Here is a 16,411-nt window from a genome sequence, read left to right on the forward strand (position 1 = left end):
GGAGGAAACATCACACACAAAAAGACCAAGCTTCAGCCGGAAAATGTTGAAAAATTTCTCTATATCCAACAGAAATATGACTTTGTTCAAATCAAGTCCTGGAAACTGACCTCAGAAGATGACAAAGATCCTGGTAGGGCATTCACAAAAATTCTAAAGAGAGATCTTAACTTTATCTTTACCTTTAGTAAAATCTTAAGTTTTGCGACTTCCATTTATTAATTCTATGTTTTTTGTTTTAACTTTAAACTTTTAAATTCTTTTCAAACTTAAATTTTGCTCAGTTTAAAAAAATTTTGTAAATTTCCTTCCAGATTTGTTGTCTCAAGAGAGTGATCAAGCCAATGTTTTTGAATCTGATGATGTGGTTGAGATTCAGCTTAATCTAAGACTGCCAAGTCAGCCGATGTCACGAGCAAGTACGGCCTCCTCTAGAATCTCTACTACTACAACATCTCATGTACCAGGTATTACACCACTGATCACCAGTTCAAGGGGTTCTGCTCCAGCTCTTTTTGCTGGACCATCCAACTGATGCACCTACAACTAGTGACACAAGCAAATGAATTGTTTGACAAAGTTTGTAATTAAAAACTTTTATTTATTTCCAATAAAATTTAGTTAATGTGCATTAAAGTACAACAATCACAAATAAAATAAATGAAACACATGCAAATTTTCATTTCAATTTTATTTTTCTTTTAAGTCTCGGTAAATAACTTAATTACGATAAAGTAACCAAAACAATTGTAATGGCCGAGCCCCCCAGCAGAATACTAAATTTCACATTAAGGATTAACTAGTATGTCTCGTTATGTCTCGTTATGTCCCGTTAAAAAGATGTAAATTCCGGGAAAATGTAAAGCTCCTATTTTGTCCGGGACATCTCGTCTCGTCTCGGTATCGTCCCGGATTTCGAGTGAAAATTGAAAATTGTCTCGATTTTTATCGCTAATCGGGACAAAGCTTTTAGGATCGTCTCGTCTCGTCTCGATTAAAAAAAATAACGAGACGCAGACCCTTAGATTTTAATGCCAAACAAATTAAAGCATCCAATTAATTGGCTCATATGCCAATTATTTATAAGGTTTTTTTTGTTATCAAACAAAGTTTGATAATTATAAATGTCTAATGAGTTATTCGTTCAAGAAGGTAAAAATTGTTGATGCTACAAAAAATTTGGTATCAAAAAGTAAAACCAACTGGTCATGAAAGTAAGCTATTTATGTTGTCACCAATGTATATATATATATATAGTTATAAAATAAATATTTACCTCTAACCGTCTTTATACCTTCCTGACCCAGTCAATCTTAATTTTATCTGTTATATTATGCATGGTTTGTGTTTACTTTACAACATTTAAATATATATCTAATATTGTGCAAGTTCTTTTAAAATTAAACATTAATTAAAAAAGATTAATTTTTGATAAAACTAGCAATCTAATTCCCGTTTCCCTGTAGTTAATTGTTAATATTTTGCGAAAATATCACCAAAACTGAATTCCCCATACCCAAATACATCGTAGGGCAATTCCATTTTTTCCATTTAAAATTGGTATAGATGAGGAAAATTCTGTGACTAAAACTAAGAATAATGGTATAATTAACTTTTAATCAAAAATAAAAACTGATTTGGGAAAGTTATTTTTAGTGCTTTTCTATCAAAAAAAGAAAGATTTCAAGTTGAACAAATTACCATTATAGCGCGCTGAACGGAACTTTTAAACAATAAACTTCCACATAAATTGTAATTGAATTGCGTGAAGAAACTATTTACGGCGGATTTGATTAACATTTTGATATGTTATTGATTAACATTTTGATATGTTTCTTTGATATGTTGTAAATATAGTTTAAGCGGTTTATGTTATGAGCATATTTGAGGTTCTTTGTATAGTATAAATTGAAGGAAAACTTTTTGTAAAGGGGATTATTTAAGGAGAAGAGAAAATGTAGAATTGAAACGTTGTGTTCACTGCGAGAAAACAACATAAATAAAGTAAACAAACCGACATTATGGTAGTACCTTTATATAATATATTAAAAATATATATACATAACGTCAAAAAGAAACTCAAAATTGTTGTAATGAACTATTTTTAATAGCTTCAACAGATAACAATAAATCAATACCAGTAGTTTGTATAGATTATATACTTTGTTAGTGTTTTTAAATTGAGTTAATATTATTAAATTTTGTAACAATTGCCATATTTATGGATAATAATATTAAAACTATTTTTTTGTCTATCAATATTTTTAATCGCATAAAATGCATAAATTTAACTGAAATAAAAAAATATATGTATCAATATTCTGTTGATATTTTCTACTATGCAACAATTTTTCAAATTGATAATATTTAAAATGGGAAAAGTCGCTAAGTTACTTAAAAGTAGAACTTGTCACACAAGTTCTCGGTTTGCAGGACTACCATATGATCTATCTATTAGTGACCTATCCACATTTAAACAAGTTTTACAGTTCAGCTACCAGCTCAATAGACATTTCATATCCAAAAAAAATAACTGATCAACAAATAGTTTCACAAATAAGCATCAAACTTGTTGAGTTATGGGGAAAAGTGAACTCTAAACTGCCTTTGATACATGAGAGAAGCATAAGGAAAAAACTTGAGACACTTTTAAAAAGAGTTTTGTGTGCTGAAAACAAAAAATCAAATGGGAAAAAATCTAGCATTGCTTATTTGGAAAAGAATTTTGATTAATTATTTGATTTATCTGCGTGTAAATGTGAACTTCCTCTGGCTAAATGTAATGACAGGTATTGTAAAACCTTATTCCTCAAGTTTTGAATTTTTAAAAAATTAATTGTCATCTTAGCTTACTTTGAGACAATTTCTTGCATACTTTATATTGCATAGTATAATATTTCTGCAGACTGGTTAGATGTGATGTTAAAGACTGTAAAAAAAAACATATTTTATGCATTTGTGATGAAGAAAGGTATTTAACAACATAAGTTTTAGATTATATTAGGATTTACTTGATGATTATCAAAAATGGATAGTTTTTTTTAAAAAGATTTAGGTACCAGTGAATGAAAGGGAGTACTTAAAAGACCAAAGAGCTAAAAATAGTGAAAAAGGGTCATTTCAGATTGGCAAAGTTGATCAAAAAGAAAAATTAAACATAAAGAGAAACCAAGTAAATGGAACATTGAAAAAACACGAATCTTGTGTTGAAAGTCTTAAGAAATTGAATTTAGAGATTGGTATAAATAGAAATATTTAAAATCATTATTATTTTTTCATTTTATTTTTATACTAATTTTCTTGCTTTTGCTTTTGTGTGTCTTCTTATTCTTAGGTTTTATAGTATTTTGTACAAGTACTTAAGTACTCCTGCTCTAGTGGTACTTAATGTGGGTTTATAATCCGTTTTAGGTCAGCAGAATTAATGGTGTAAGTAATTTTTTTTAATTTAAATATTTTAAAATCAATTTCATTTTTGTTTAGTGTGATAATGAATCGTCTGATGACAATGTTTGTGATGATGATAGTGAAAATGTTGAAAACAGCCATGATCCAGAGTTTTAAACCCTTGCCTAACTTTGCAAAAGCAGCCATACGTTATGAAATTATTAACAATGCTGCTGCTCATTTAGCTTACTCATTGACTATGGCATAGTAACAGTTACTGATAGAGCTAATACTATTACAAAAAAAAAGGTTTTAAATGAGAAGTTTCGAATGGGAGTACAACTTGGCATTGAACATATAAAGGAGATTTTTCAATTAAAAGTTATTAGAGTTAATGATAAAAAAGATAAACACTTGTTCACAAATTAGTTGCAATTTGGAAGGTGAACCAATAATAATACCAGGAGTTGAAAAAGAAGAACATCTTACATTTACTGCAGAGAGTGGAAAAAAGGCAAGAAGGTATTTAACACATAAAGTTATTATGAATGGAACTGGAGTTACTAAAGCAAATTTAACTAAAAAAGTTCTAGAAGAATTTAATAGTGTGGAAACTCTTGAAGCTTTGGATCTTGATAATACAAGTTCAAATACTGGTGCTGACAATGGCTTAATTGTTTACCTGGAAAAAGCTATAAGTAGAAAATTACATTTAGTAGGATGTCAACTCCACCAAAATGATTTACCATTTAGACAAGTAATTACTTTATTTGATGGAAAAACAGATGATCCAAAAAAATTTCAAGGCGTGATTTCTTCATCTGTTTTAGAAGATTCCGTTCATGAACTCCCTATAATACGTTTTTCTACAATAAAGTCAGAAATTCAATCATTTGTAGATGAAACTGTTATCTCTGATTTAAGTAATGATCAAAGAAAACTATATGAATATAATGTTGGCATAAGTAAAGGCAAAGTCTCCAAAAAATATGCAATGACAAAACCTGGACCTGTGAACCATGCAAGACGGCTGACACTTACATTACGTATTATGTATAATTACACTAGAGAGGAAAATCCATCTTCAAAGTTAACTATGATAACAAAGTATATAGTTCAAGTGTATTCTCCAATTTGGTTTGCTTTAAAAAGGTCAGGTCATTACAAAGATTCAGCAAAAATTCTTTTCAAAATGATTGAGCTGACTAAACTACTAGAAGAAAAGATACAAGACGTTGTCTTTAGAAACTTAGCTGGTAATTCATTTTGCTGTTTACAGGAAAACTTTCTCTATTGCATGATTATGGATGATGAGAAAAAAAATCGAGACAAAGCTATAAATCAAATACACAAAATTAGGAAGCTAAATGAGGAAATTAAAAACTTTATTCCTAAGATTAAACCCAAAACTATTATGAAGATTGATTTTGGTTGTAAAAGTTGGACTGATCTAGAACAAGTATTTGAAATTGAAGTGGAACCTCCTACTACAATATATTTTTCATCTGTTGACCTGATGAAGGCAAAAGATTCTGGAGAGGTTTTGCAGCTCACTTATCTTCCTAACAACTCTCAATCAGTTGAACGTGCTGTAAAGTCTGTTACCGAAGCCTCAAAACTAGTTTATGGTCTCAAAAAAAGGCACAACTTATTCTTACTAAAGATCAGAGTAGAAAAGAAAATCACAGAAGTGTTAACAAAACCAATTATTTTATTCCAAAAAATGAAAAGTTATAAGTTACAGTTATTTATTTAAAATGCTGTATTGTTTTTGGTTTGCCGGGATCTTCGCCGAGAAAATATGGAGGAAGGGGCTTATTTGTAAAGAACATTAATTTCTCGGGGAGAATTTTTTATTTCTTGTTTTTCTTAATAGAATAAAGAAAGTGAAATATTTAAGTGCGCCATCTTTCTTTGGTTTGGGGCGCTTTAAACAATATTAGGGAATGGTGCCACGAATCCTAACGCGGCCCTTACCTCTAAAAAATACCTCAAAGTAACAACTGTTTTGTATACTGATGATTATTAATTTTGTAAAACTGATGTTTTGATTTCATCAGATCAATGTCTTATGTCTCTTAATATTAATACTTTAAACATACTAATCAGGTTTTGATCTGAGATGTGGCATATTCAGCGCCTCAACTCTATTGTTTTAAGGGTGGCAGCTTAGAATATCATAAATCCTATATATTACATTTCTGAGCAAGTTTTTGAAATAAGCTTTATTTAACTAAAGTTTCTGCATCTGCACCATAATCCTCAATTTTGTCAATTTTTTGCTGTTTTTAAATATTGAAGCCCAAATCAGTTTTAAATTTTTTTGAACTAATTTTTTTGAAATTGCGATTGGTTTTGTACATAGAACCTTCCACACCCACACCAATTTTTGTTTTTAAAAAATTTTGCTTCATGGAATTGCCCTAATACATAGGAATTCATATGTTTGTCATTATTCAAAATGCTTATGTTTAATGCCATATGATATACCCTAATGCTGATACAGGCATTGAAGAAAAGCTTTCAATAGAAAAAAGCCGGTATTAAGGAAAAACTGCCTGAAATCATGAAAAAAAAAAAACCTTTAAAAAAGTCATCTACAGGATGGGATTGCTTAGATTTTCCACAGTAAAGTTTAACAATAAAAACATTAGATAGAAACATGTGACATTTCGACATTTGTACAAATGATGGTTAAAACAAAAGCAAACCATCTATTCTGACAATTAGCTTTATCTTACTAAAATCAACTAAATCAATATTTTTTTATACTTTGAATACGACCTTCCTGAATTCCATAACAAGTATAAAAGCCACCACAGATTTCATGAGTACATGTTCGTCTAAGAGTCTTCAACAACACTTAGGCATCCTATTACAAATTCTCATGACCATGTTTATTAAAAACTAAAGGAGATACTGTATCCTTTCCTCTTTTGTTTTTTTTAGTGTTATAAACATAATGATAAAAATAAAAGTAAACAAAATAAAAAGTTAAGCACAGCTCTTTTTGATGTCTAATTTAAAAATGCAGTAGATCTTGTTTACAATAGTTTCCTCAAGTTAAAACTTGAAAAGATACGTCTTACTTAATTAAACATCACATTTACCAGCTTTATTTTGTTACAGTTGATCAGGTAGCTTCCGTATTTTCATGTTTTAAAAAATAGTTATCCGCAATTTTATATATTGATAGCATGGTGATCGATTAAATACTGCATTCGTAATAGTATTTAAATACTGTTGTGTAGATGAAAGGCGCCCATCAATCAAGGAGTACACTTGTTATGTTAAAATTACCGAAATTTAATATACTGAGATGTCTACATAATATGAAATTTCATGTACTTTTATTGCTAATAGACAGTAAAAAAAGTTCTTCCAGTATTGATAATTAAAATATTAATAGCGCAGCATAAAAGTCATTGACTCATTCGGTAAATTATAGTCACTATTTCGGGTTGCGTTAGGGGATAATCCACATAAGTATCACTTGTTCAATTTGTTTATGCCTTTACACCACGGTTTGCCTCCATAATTTCTCAAATAACACTAGGGAACAAATTCAAAGCTTGTCTGCTACCTGATCAAAATTATTTTAACATAAAAATCATTGCGCTGATTCTGAATATGTAATTAGAATATTTGTATCACGTAAAGTTTTTAAGTAATTTGTTTTTTTAGTTTTTTGATATTTTACTGCATTGAAACTTAAATTTAAACTTTTGTATACCAATTGGAAATGTCTAAATGTTTTGTTTTCTTTACTGCAGAGTTATAAATTGTTGTTCTAATGGAAATAAAGAAATCTAAGCGTTGTTATTTGAACGAATCTGACAATTTTTGTTATTTTGTGGAAAATTTACGACTGGTGATCAGTGGAAAAGTTTGTCATGCAAAGTAGGTTACCTATTACCATTTTTTTGCAGTAAAGGTGGCGGATCAAGAAAGGATCTAGGCTGCACCTGTTTTCTTTAGTGTTTGCTACGTCGGTCTGACTCAATGGTTAAATAGGAAAAGAAAGCAAATGCCGTTTGCATACCAATATGGCGCGAGCCGAAAGACCATCATTTGGACTGCTACTTTTGCATGACAAATATAACAGGTTATTCTTAGAAAACCAAAACTTTAGTTGCATACCCTAACTGTGCATCTGCAATGAAAAAAGTTCCCCACAGTGTTGAATATCCTGTTTCTCCCCTCCGACCGACATTACTCTTGACAGTGAGCAAGAAGAACCAAATAGTGAACGGTGTTGTATATGAACCAGATCATAACAAAAATGAACCCCACATTATCACACAGGGCGAACTTAACGATTTGGTAAGGGACCTTGGGTTAATAATAAAGAAAGCAGAACTCCTTGGGTCAAGATTTCAGCAATGGAATTTACTGGTTACAGGAGTAACAATTTCCTACTTTCGGGACCAAAACAACGAATTTGCGAAATTTTATAACAAGGAGAACAATTAATGTTAATATGTTGACATTGCTGAATTAATGGCGGAAATGGATGGGGAATATAATTCAAAAGATTGGCGTCTATTTACTTATTCCTGTAAAGTCAGTCTAAAAGCTGTTCTGCTACACAACGGTAATGTTAAATCGTCCGTTCTAGTTGCCCATACAGAGGGTTTGAAGGAGACCTGCGAATCGATGAAGACTCCTCCTAGAGTTATCAAGTACACAAGTAAACATAACTGGAATATCAGCGGTGATCTCAAGGTAGTTCCCTCTTCTTCTTGGAATTTGAAAACTTTTTTCACAATTAACATTTAATTTTCCCACATGGAATGTGGCAAATTTAATTTTTAGAGCAACATTAAAAGTTAAACATTAAAGCAATCTAAAATCGAACCAAGTTTTTTACCATCTGCATTTATAATTCATTTTTATTGTTTATTAAAAAAAACCCAACAGTTATTTGTTCTGTTTAAGTCAATCAAACGTTTTGTTCTTGTATTATTGTAATGTTATTACATTTAATTTGAGAGCATGAAAATGAAAAAGTTTCATTTGAATCCAAGTTTCTTTAAAATAAAATGATAAAGAGAAAAAAAAACAAAAAACTAACTTCCTTTAAAAAATGAAAAACTTTTTGGATCAAAAAACCTACTTCGTTCGCATTCAGCAACCAAATCTTTTCTCTTTCAAAAAGTTATATAAAGTTAACCCAAATTTAATAACTCGTCATATCATTTACACCCTAGCTGGATCATTTCGTGCATCGCGAACCTCTCGCTACCATCTTCGAAACGATCAATAAAGAAATAACCATTTAGTAATAATACTGAGTGGTTTATCAAACACTCTACGTTTATGCTCAGGTATTTTGAAATGTCGTGAATGAATTGTTTTGTAGTGTTTTGACTGTGGCGATTCAAGAAATGGTTTAAAGTTTCAAGTGATTTTTCATTTGAGGTTTTTTTTTTACTTAATACTAAGTTGATTGATGTTACAGCAGTTTTTGTCTCAGCTTAGGTGAGAAAGCCTACTTCAAGTAATGGGATTGAAAAAGATTTACATAGTTCTGCAAGGAAATGTTGTTGATGTTTTTGTAAAGAATCGCTTAATAAATGGCGAGTGGGTGATATTGAAGCGTTTCGGTTATTTCTTTTACTATTCGGTCATTGTTTGTTTTAATGTTAGCTCTAATGAAATTAAATGCATCTTGATACGAGAATGGATTAACTTGGATTTGATGAGTATTAGCAGACCATGTTTTCCATTATGAAGGTACTTAAGAAATGCATTCGGTTTAAAAAACACGTATTTTTCAAAGTTCTCAACGGTTTAATGATCAATCTTGTCATAAATATGTTTTTCACTTTCAAAGTAGTTAGGATATTTTTAGAAAGTACTTCTATGTTAAATGCAACGCCATGAGAATCTTTTGCAGTTTAGCCTACTATGTGGCCAAGATCAAAAAAAATTTTTTTATTTTGCCGATTGATGCATCCAACCACACTGCTCTTTCAAAGAAGTTGTTGAACTTTGCTTCATATTTTCTAGCAAACTGAGTTTTCCCAACTCCAGACATTCCAGTTAAAACGCAGATTTACTTATCCGAATCAATGTTTTCGTGTAGTTGTTCGTGAATTTCACTAAGTTCATAGTTACGAAAAAAGAACGCTTTTAAAGGAAGAAGGCCATAGAAAACTGAGTGTCAGGATAATAATTATGAAATAAAAAGTTCATGTTACTTTTATCCTCACAATAACTACAATTGAACACTTTTTCAAGTGACTGAATTCTACTTTTACTATCTAGACCACAAACATTAGGAAATATATCGATGATTTGATGTTTCTTAGCGACGGTTATATCAAAGATTTCCATAAGTTTTTTTTTTACTTTTTTCTAAAATTATTTTAGATATCATTACAATAAAATCTCTTTCAAGTCTACACTTGGGAAATCGTAATAAAATTTTTCGTTGCACATCAAAACTTTTACGGTTATGAAGCTTTTGTCTTTTTGTGGGGTTTGTGAGTTTTGTAAACTTTTGTTTATTTGAAAATAATTAATCAGAATTAACATTTAATGTTCCCACATAGAATTTTTTGCGTTTTAATTTGAAGGCATGAGGATCAAAATTTTTTTTTCGAACCCTGATCCCTTTCAAAAAAAATTTAAAAAAAAAAAAAAAAGTTCTTTCAAATAAAAAATATTGAAGTTTAAAAACCTAGATCGTTCGCATTCAACGACCTAATCTTTTCTCTTGGAAAAAAGTAATCCAGCTTTAATATCTCCCCATTATTTTGATGGATTATTTTTTCGACATTGGTTTAGTACTTGAAAAGTTTGTTCTAGCGTTGTTTTAAACTCTTCCATTACATTATCGATTGTAACGTCTTCCACCAAGACACCCAGTAAGTTTTTCCCCAACATATGTCAATCTGCAAGCATCGTAAAGATATCTTATGGAAGTTTTTCAACTAAGGAGCAAGATTTTTTGTGAGAGTCGAATCTCTTTATCAAGTTAGAAAAACAAAGAACAGGTAAATACCTTTTACATCATTAAACTTGTTCTCCATTACAACTGGGTCTTAAAATGTCGTCCTACAAACAAAAAGATCGTTATTTGTAATGATAAGTTAAAACAAAAGCATTCTTTAAAAGGTCGTGAAGAATAAGCATGGTTATTATATGTCAGGGAAACGTGTTTTTAGAACAATTAGAACAGCTTTCCTAATTTATGAAGCCAATTTTTGCAGATAAACTGATGATGATGATGATGATGATGATGATGATGATGATGATGATGATGATGATGATGATGATGATGATGATGATGATGATGATGATGATGATGATGATGATGATGATGATGATGATGATGATGATGATGATGATGATGATGAAAAATGGTTTAGAAAGTATTTTTATTCTAGCTTTTAAATAATGTGTTTTTATTTTTTTTATAGAAAAATAAATAAAAAACAAAGTTCAAGACTAGAAGATACGAAAATGTATGTGTGATTTTTATTTAAATTACAGAAATGCTGGTAAAAAGTTCTCTTCTGACCACTTTAAAACTGAGAATGTACCTAATAGTACTATCTACAAGATAGTTAAATGTGCTAAATGTGAATCTGGTTACCAAAGAGTTCAAAGAATAGGAGGAAAAGCTAATAAAATGACCAAGACAAACATTAAAAGGCTCAAGCTTTTTTTTGACCATAAAGATGGAGTTTCTCAACAATAAGCAGTTAAAAAATTTCAACTATACTTAGCAACACATTAGTAAAACATTTAAAAAAAGACGAAAATTAAACCAAGAAAAAAAAAGACATTTCCAAAACATTCTGATCAGCAAAAAGCAGTTCCTAGAAATAAGTGCAGTCAAATGTGTGAGAAGTTCAAAAATCGTAAACCAATCATTGATGATGAGTTTTATTTCATGTTAAATCACTCCAGTATGAATGGATTTGATATATTTTATACTAGCAATGTAAAATCTACTCCATCTACAGTTAAATACAAAACAAAACACAAGTTTAAAAAAAAATTTCTCCTATGGATTGCTTTTTCTGAAAATGGGATTTCTCAGCCCTATTTTGTGCCTAGTTGACTGGCTGTCAATCAAAAAATCTACTTAAACAAATACATTAAGAAGAGAATTATTCCATTCATTGATAAGTATCATTCAGATGGTGCATATGTATTTTGACCCGATTTCGCATCATTTTACTATGCAAAAACAGTAATGACATACATAAACAAGAAAAAAGTGCATTTTGTTGAGAAAGCGGATAACGCTACAAACTTGCCAGAATATTGTCCTATCGAATATTTTTGGAGTAAATTTTTGAAAGGCCTTGTCTATAAAAATAATTGGTATGCAGAAAATCTTAAAAGGTTTTGCGCTAGAATCAAGTATTGCTTTCATAATGTTAATATTGAGCTCATGTGGAGTTTAGCTCAGTCTATATCAGGCCTAGTTGATAAAGTCAGAAGGAATGGTTAAATTGAAAATGACTGGTTGTATAGAGAAAAACTAGAATAAATTAGTGTATATCCTACAACAAAAAATTTAAAGAATTAAGTTTTAATTGAGTATTTTTTTACCAACTTCAAAACATGTTTGTTCTTTAGTTGCAAATAATTTACTGAACATGCATCAGATACTTATCAAACTTACCATGTGTAAAAATGTACAGAATAATATTATTTAAAAGTGCAACTCAAAATTAAAAATTTTACAAAGTAAGAATATTATTATGGTGTATTTATTTCCATTACTAACAATTTTTAAATTTTTAAATTTTAAGCTTGCCAATTTTTCTTGTATACCAGTCCTTCAAGAATACTCCAATAATATATACTTTTAAATAAATTTTTTGGTTGCTAGCAAGGTTGTTTGAATGAAAAAAAGTGCCAACATTCCATTTTTTGAAAAATATATCCAGATGAGCATCTTATCAAATTTAGCTTCAGGTTTGTATTTTACGTTAGTAGTGGTGTCATTTATATTGCTTGTGTAAAATCTGTTTTAAAATCAAGATTTCATCTTAGACTTGCCATCTATGATGGAAGCTCAACTTTAAAACTTTTCGTTCAGTCTTCTGGATTTTGTTCTTGCAAATGCTTTCTGAATGTCAGTATGGGTTGAAATCTTTTTTTTTTTTTTTAAATGGATCTCAGCCTTTGTTCCCACATTTTACTAATGTTAGCTTGACTGCAATCAAAATTTCAGGCTGTTTGTCTTTGAGAAATTCCATCCTTGTGGTCAAACATTCCCTTTAAGTGCTTGACATTCTTTTTGGTCATTATTTTGGGTTTACAACCACTTCCTGTTGCTTTTTGACAGCTAGCCTGCTTTCTATACATCTTATTATAGTATAGATAGTTAATTTTGGTACAAGTTCTGCCATGAAATGGTCAGTAAATTTTTTCCCTTTACTTTTGAATCTCTTTCCTTTCTGTGCAACAAATTTATCTGGAGCATGTCAAACCAAGAACACACTTTCATCTACATTTAAGATGCGACTTGGAGGGAATTAAACATCTGTGTTTCGAAATAAAAGGTATTACTCTATGGAATTTTTAACAACACCAATACAAGTAGGTATTTTAATATAAAAGAAATAAAGTTGGTCTCTTTATTTCTTGTTTGAAAAAAAATACCAGTTTTGTTTTGTCTTGGTTCTTATGAGAAATACCATTTTTTCCACAAAAGAATTAAAGTTATACTTGTTTAAATAACAATAATAAAAAAAAATTATAATACTTTCCAGTAAAACATTTTCTTATTGAACATAGCTTGCACATCTAACTATACCTAAAAGAAAACTAAGCCGATTTAGAAAGACAAATAAAAGTATTTCAGCTTGTATTTATAACATCTTACATAACTCACCTGTCTAGCTATAACTAAAAGTCTAGTATGAAATAAAAAATCTAAAAATACTTAATCAGAAAAGATTTCAAAAATCTTGTTACTTGTAGTAAGTGCTTACAATCATAAATATAGCAGTATTTTTAATTAACAGCATCAGGTTTTAAATGATTAGATCACATCACCACAAATAATCTTAATTAAATCTTGTCAAAGCTCAACAAAATCTAACACAATGCCACTACACCATCTTGGAGCACTTTACCCTTAAAGTTGATGGCAAAAAAAATTTAGCAAAATGCAACCTTTGCAAAAAGATTTCAAGTCAAAGAGCATAATAGGTCTGGGCTGAGATAAAATAAAAATGTCCATCCTAGAAATTTTCAAGATATCTAATAGAAAAAGACATCCTAAAAACAAGAGGCAGATGAGGCTAATCAAAAGCAGGAACAAATTCACAACAAGGATAGCAAGGATGAAATAAAATTAAAAAAGTCTCTTGCATTCTTTGCCCATACAATGAAAAATCATTTTTTCTCTGCTAAATCCATAAATAAAAAGTTAGAAAAAAACTGGAATTAGCAATCTTCTAAATCTTTTTATCTTGTTGAAGCTCATTTATCAAGCACAAGTCATTTAACATCAAGCAACTCTGTGGTGATCAGAATCACCACAGAGTTGGCAATCATGAAATTGATTGACAAAAACTACCTTCATGGCGCTTTCTCCATAATTGATCTATGTCTTAATGAAGTGATACTAACTAAGACTGCAGAATTGCTTTTTGTGAAACTTTTTGTGAATTGCTCTAATTGCTGAAGAAGGTGAGAATAATGACATGATGCAGACTACAGTTGCCAGAGGTTGTCAACAAATTCAAATTCTGCTAATCTGTTGAAGTGAGACATTTACAAGGCTTTGCCAATAACTGCCAAGCATAATGGAAAAAATGAATCTCAAATTCCACCTAATAGATTGTGTGCATAGATGGACCTCCTTTGTTGTCCTCAGTATGTCCCTTTTCAGCAGGAGGAAAGATTGCTTCATTCATGAGGCAAAGCTTCAACCAGAAAATGTTGACAAATTGTTGGATATATAACAAAACTATGAAAAGATCAGCGTTCAGCAATGGCATTGGATATCAAGTGATAAAAAGAAACCAATCAGTACTTTTTATTGCTTAAAGTGGTATTACTGAACCTTATCTGGCCATCTGGAACCTCTAATTCTTAACTATTGATTGTTTGGTTGTTTTTTTTTTCTTTTAGTACTAAATCTTACAAACTTCAAAAAAAGATACTGTAAATTAAAGCTTTTCAAAAAGAATTTTGAAAGCTGATTGGTTTGTTAAACATTAACGCTGTTTTAATTGAAATGTCTGGTCTTATATTTTCCTGCTCAGAACTTACTATTTTTTGTTTTGTCTTTTGTTATGTAAAGAAGTCTTTTACAAAATCAATAATTGTCTAATATCAGTATTCCAGATGCTTAATTGCAACTGTACTAAGTAAGGTTAGCTGCTTCTTGCATATAGGCTAAATGCATATAGACTTATTATGCAAGCAATTATCCTTCTCTTTTTTAAATACGGATGCTCATGCTGTTGAAATTTGATAAACTTTTTAAAATTAGTGTAATTTTTGGAACTTGATTGTATTTTTTCATGTTTGTTGTATATTCATTTGACCATTTTGCAACTAACTCTTTTGCAACCACTTTAAATCTTGAGAATAAACGTCTTTTCCTTAAAGTGTCTTCATTTTTATTCACTCTGCTAAATGATTCAAGAGCATTATTAATACTGTTGTAAAATGTCTAAAGCTTTTATATACCAACTGACCACTTGGTTAATTTACTGACCATTTGATTAAAAACTAATAACTAATTTAAAACCGACGGCTAATACATAATACAGACCAATTAGTTAAAATACTGACCATCTGAATAAAATACTGAAAATTAAAAATAAAAAATACTGACCGACTTATTAAAGCTACTGACCCAATAAATGACACCCTAATAAAAATGATAAAGCTGGTCGTAAGTATGGTGCAAACAGACCATTATAATTGTCTTTATACATTCCAGCCAGTCTTTATACTAAAGACGGTCGTTACTTACTCAATGCTGATTATATCAATATAATCGATTAATCAGATAAAAAAATAGTTGAAGCGATAAATCAATTGATTATGTAATTGTAAAACCTTTTGTTTTGGCTTTTGTAATTTATCACTACCAATCATCGACAGCTACACTAACATATCGAACGATCTTGTTATTTATAGGATTGCAGATAAAGGTCAAATTTTCAGTGAGAGTGATTTAGATGGTATTTTTTCTTTAAGTTTTCAACTGGTAATTTAGTTGCAAATTTTCCTAACAAAACCATTTTATTCAGCTGAAAAGTTTCCTTCTGATATATTTACAACACTTGCTGATGAGTTGACTAACGATTGGCAAAAACTTGCTCGATGTCTTTTGGTTGATGACACAACAATCGATAATGTAAAAGAGGAATTTAAAACAACACGAGAACAAACTTTTCAAGTACTAAACCGATGGCGTAAGGAAAATCCATCAAAAAAATGGCGAGATGTAAAAGAGGGAATGATTTTTTGCAAACGAAGAGATTTGGTCGGTGAATGCGAAATAAGTAGGTTTTTTTGAACTTCAATTTTTCATTAAAAGAAAACTTTTTTTAAAAATCATTTTTCAATAATTCGAAAAATTAAGAATAAAAAGATGTCATGTTATTATCTTACGTTATTTTTTAGTTAGTTTTAATTACTATTTTAAAATTAATGTAAGGTTTGGCACTTCATTTTTCGGTTAATAACCAATAATAACGAATGAAGTAACTTATTCCTAAAACTCTTCTGTGTCAATTTTTAGGTTGAATCGATTTTTCTGAGGTTTACTAAAAAAAAACTCTTTATGCGTTTAAACAGCAAAGCTTTTGATGTGCAAAGTTTATAATCATTCATAAATTTATTTTAAAATTGATATTAAAAATTTGTATATAAAATTTAATCAAAAAGCATGTCTGCTCAGTTCTTTGAAGTGTTGAAATAAAATGATGTAAGGTATGCTAACTAAGCTAAAATGATATAAGGCATGCTATTTTTAATAAAATGATATCAGGCATGCTATTTTTAATAAAATGATATAAGGCATGCTATT

At 29.9% G+C, this 16,411-nt stretch overlaps 1 protein-coding gene and 1 pseudogene across 2 annotated transcripts in view; both read left to right on the top strand.

Moving 5' to 3' along the window:
• LOC149877800 (uncharacterized) overlaps positions 1–16,411 on the top strand; it is a 171,477-nt gene that overhangs the window by 11,213 nt on the left and 143,853 nt on the right. The gene's annotated exons all lie outside the window — the stretch shown is intronic.
• LOC149877801 (uncharacterized) lies at positions 2,373–4,971 on the top strand (annotated as a pseudogene).

The sequence above is a fragment of the Hydra viridissima genome, unplaced genomic scaffold (genome assembly GCF_058129835.1).
Source record: "Hydra viridissima isolate aposymbiotic clone 2 unplaced genomic scaffold, HvirCarnegie_v1 scaffold_16, whole genome shotgun sequence".
Taxonomy (NCBI): domain Eukaryota; kingdom Metazoa; phylum Cnidaria; class Hydrozoa; order Anthoathecata; family Hydridae; genus Hydra; species Hydra viridissima.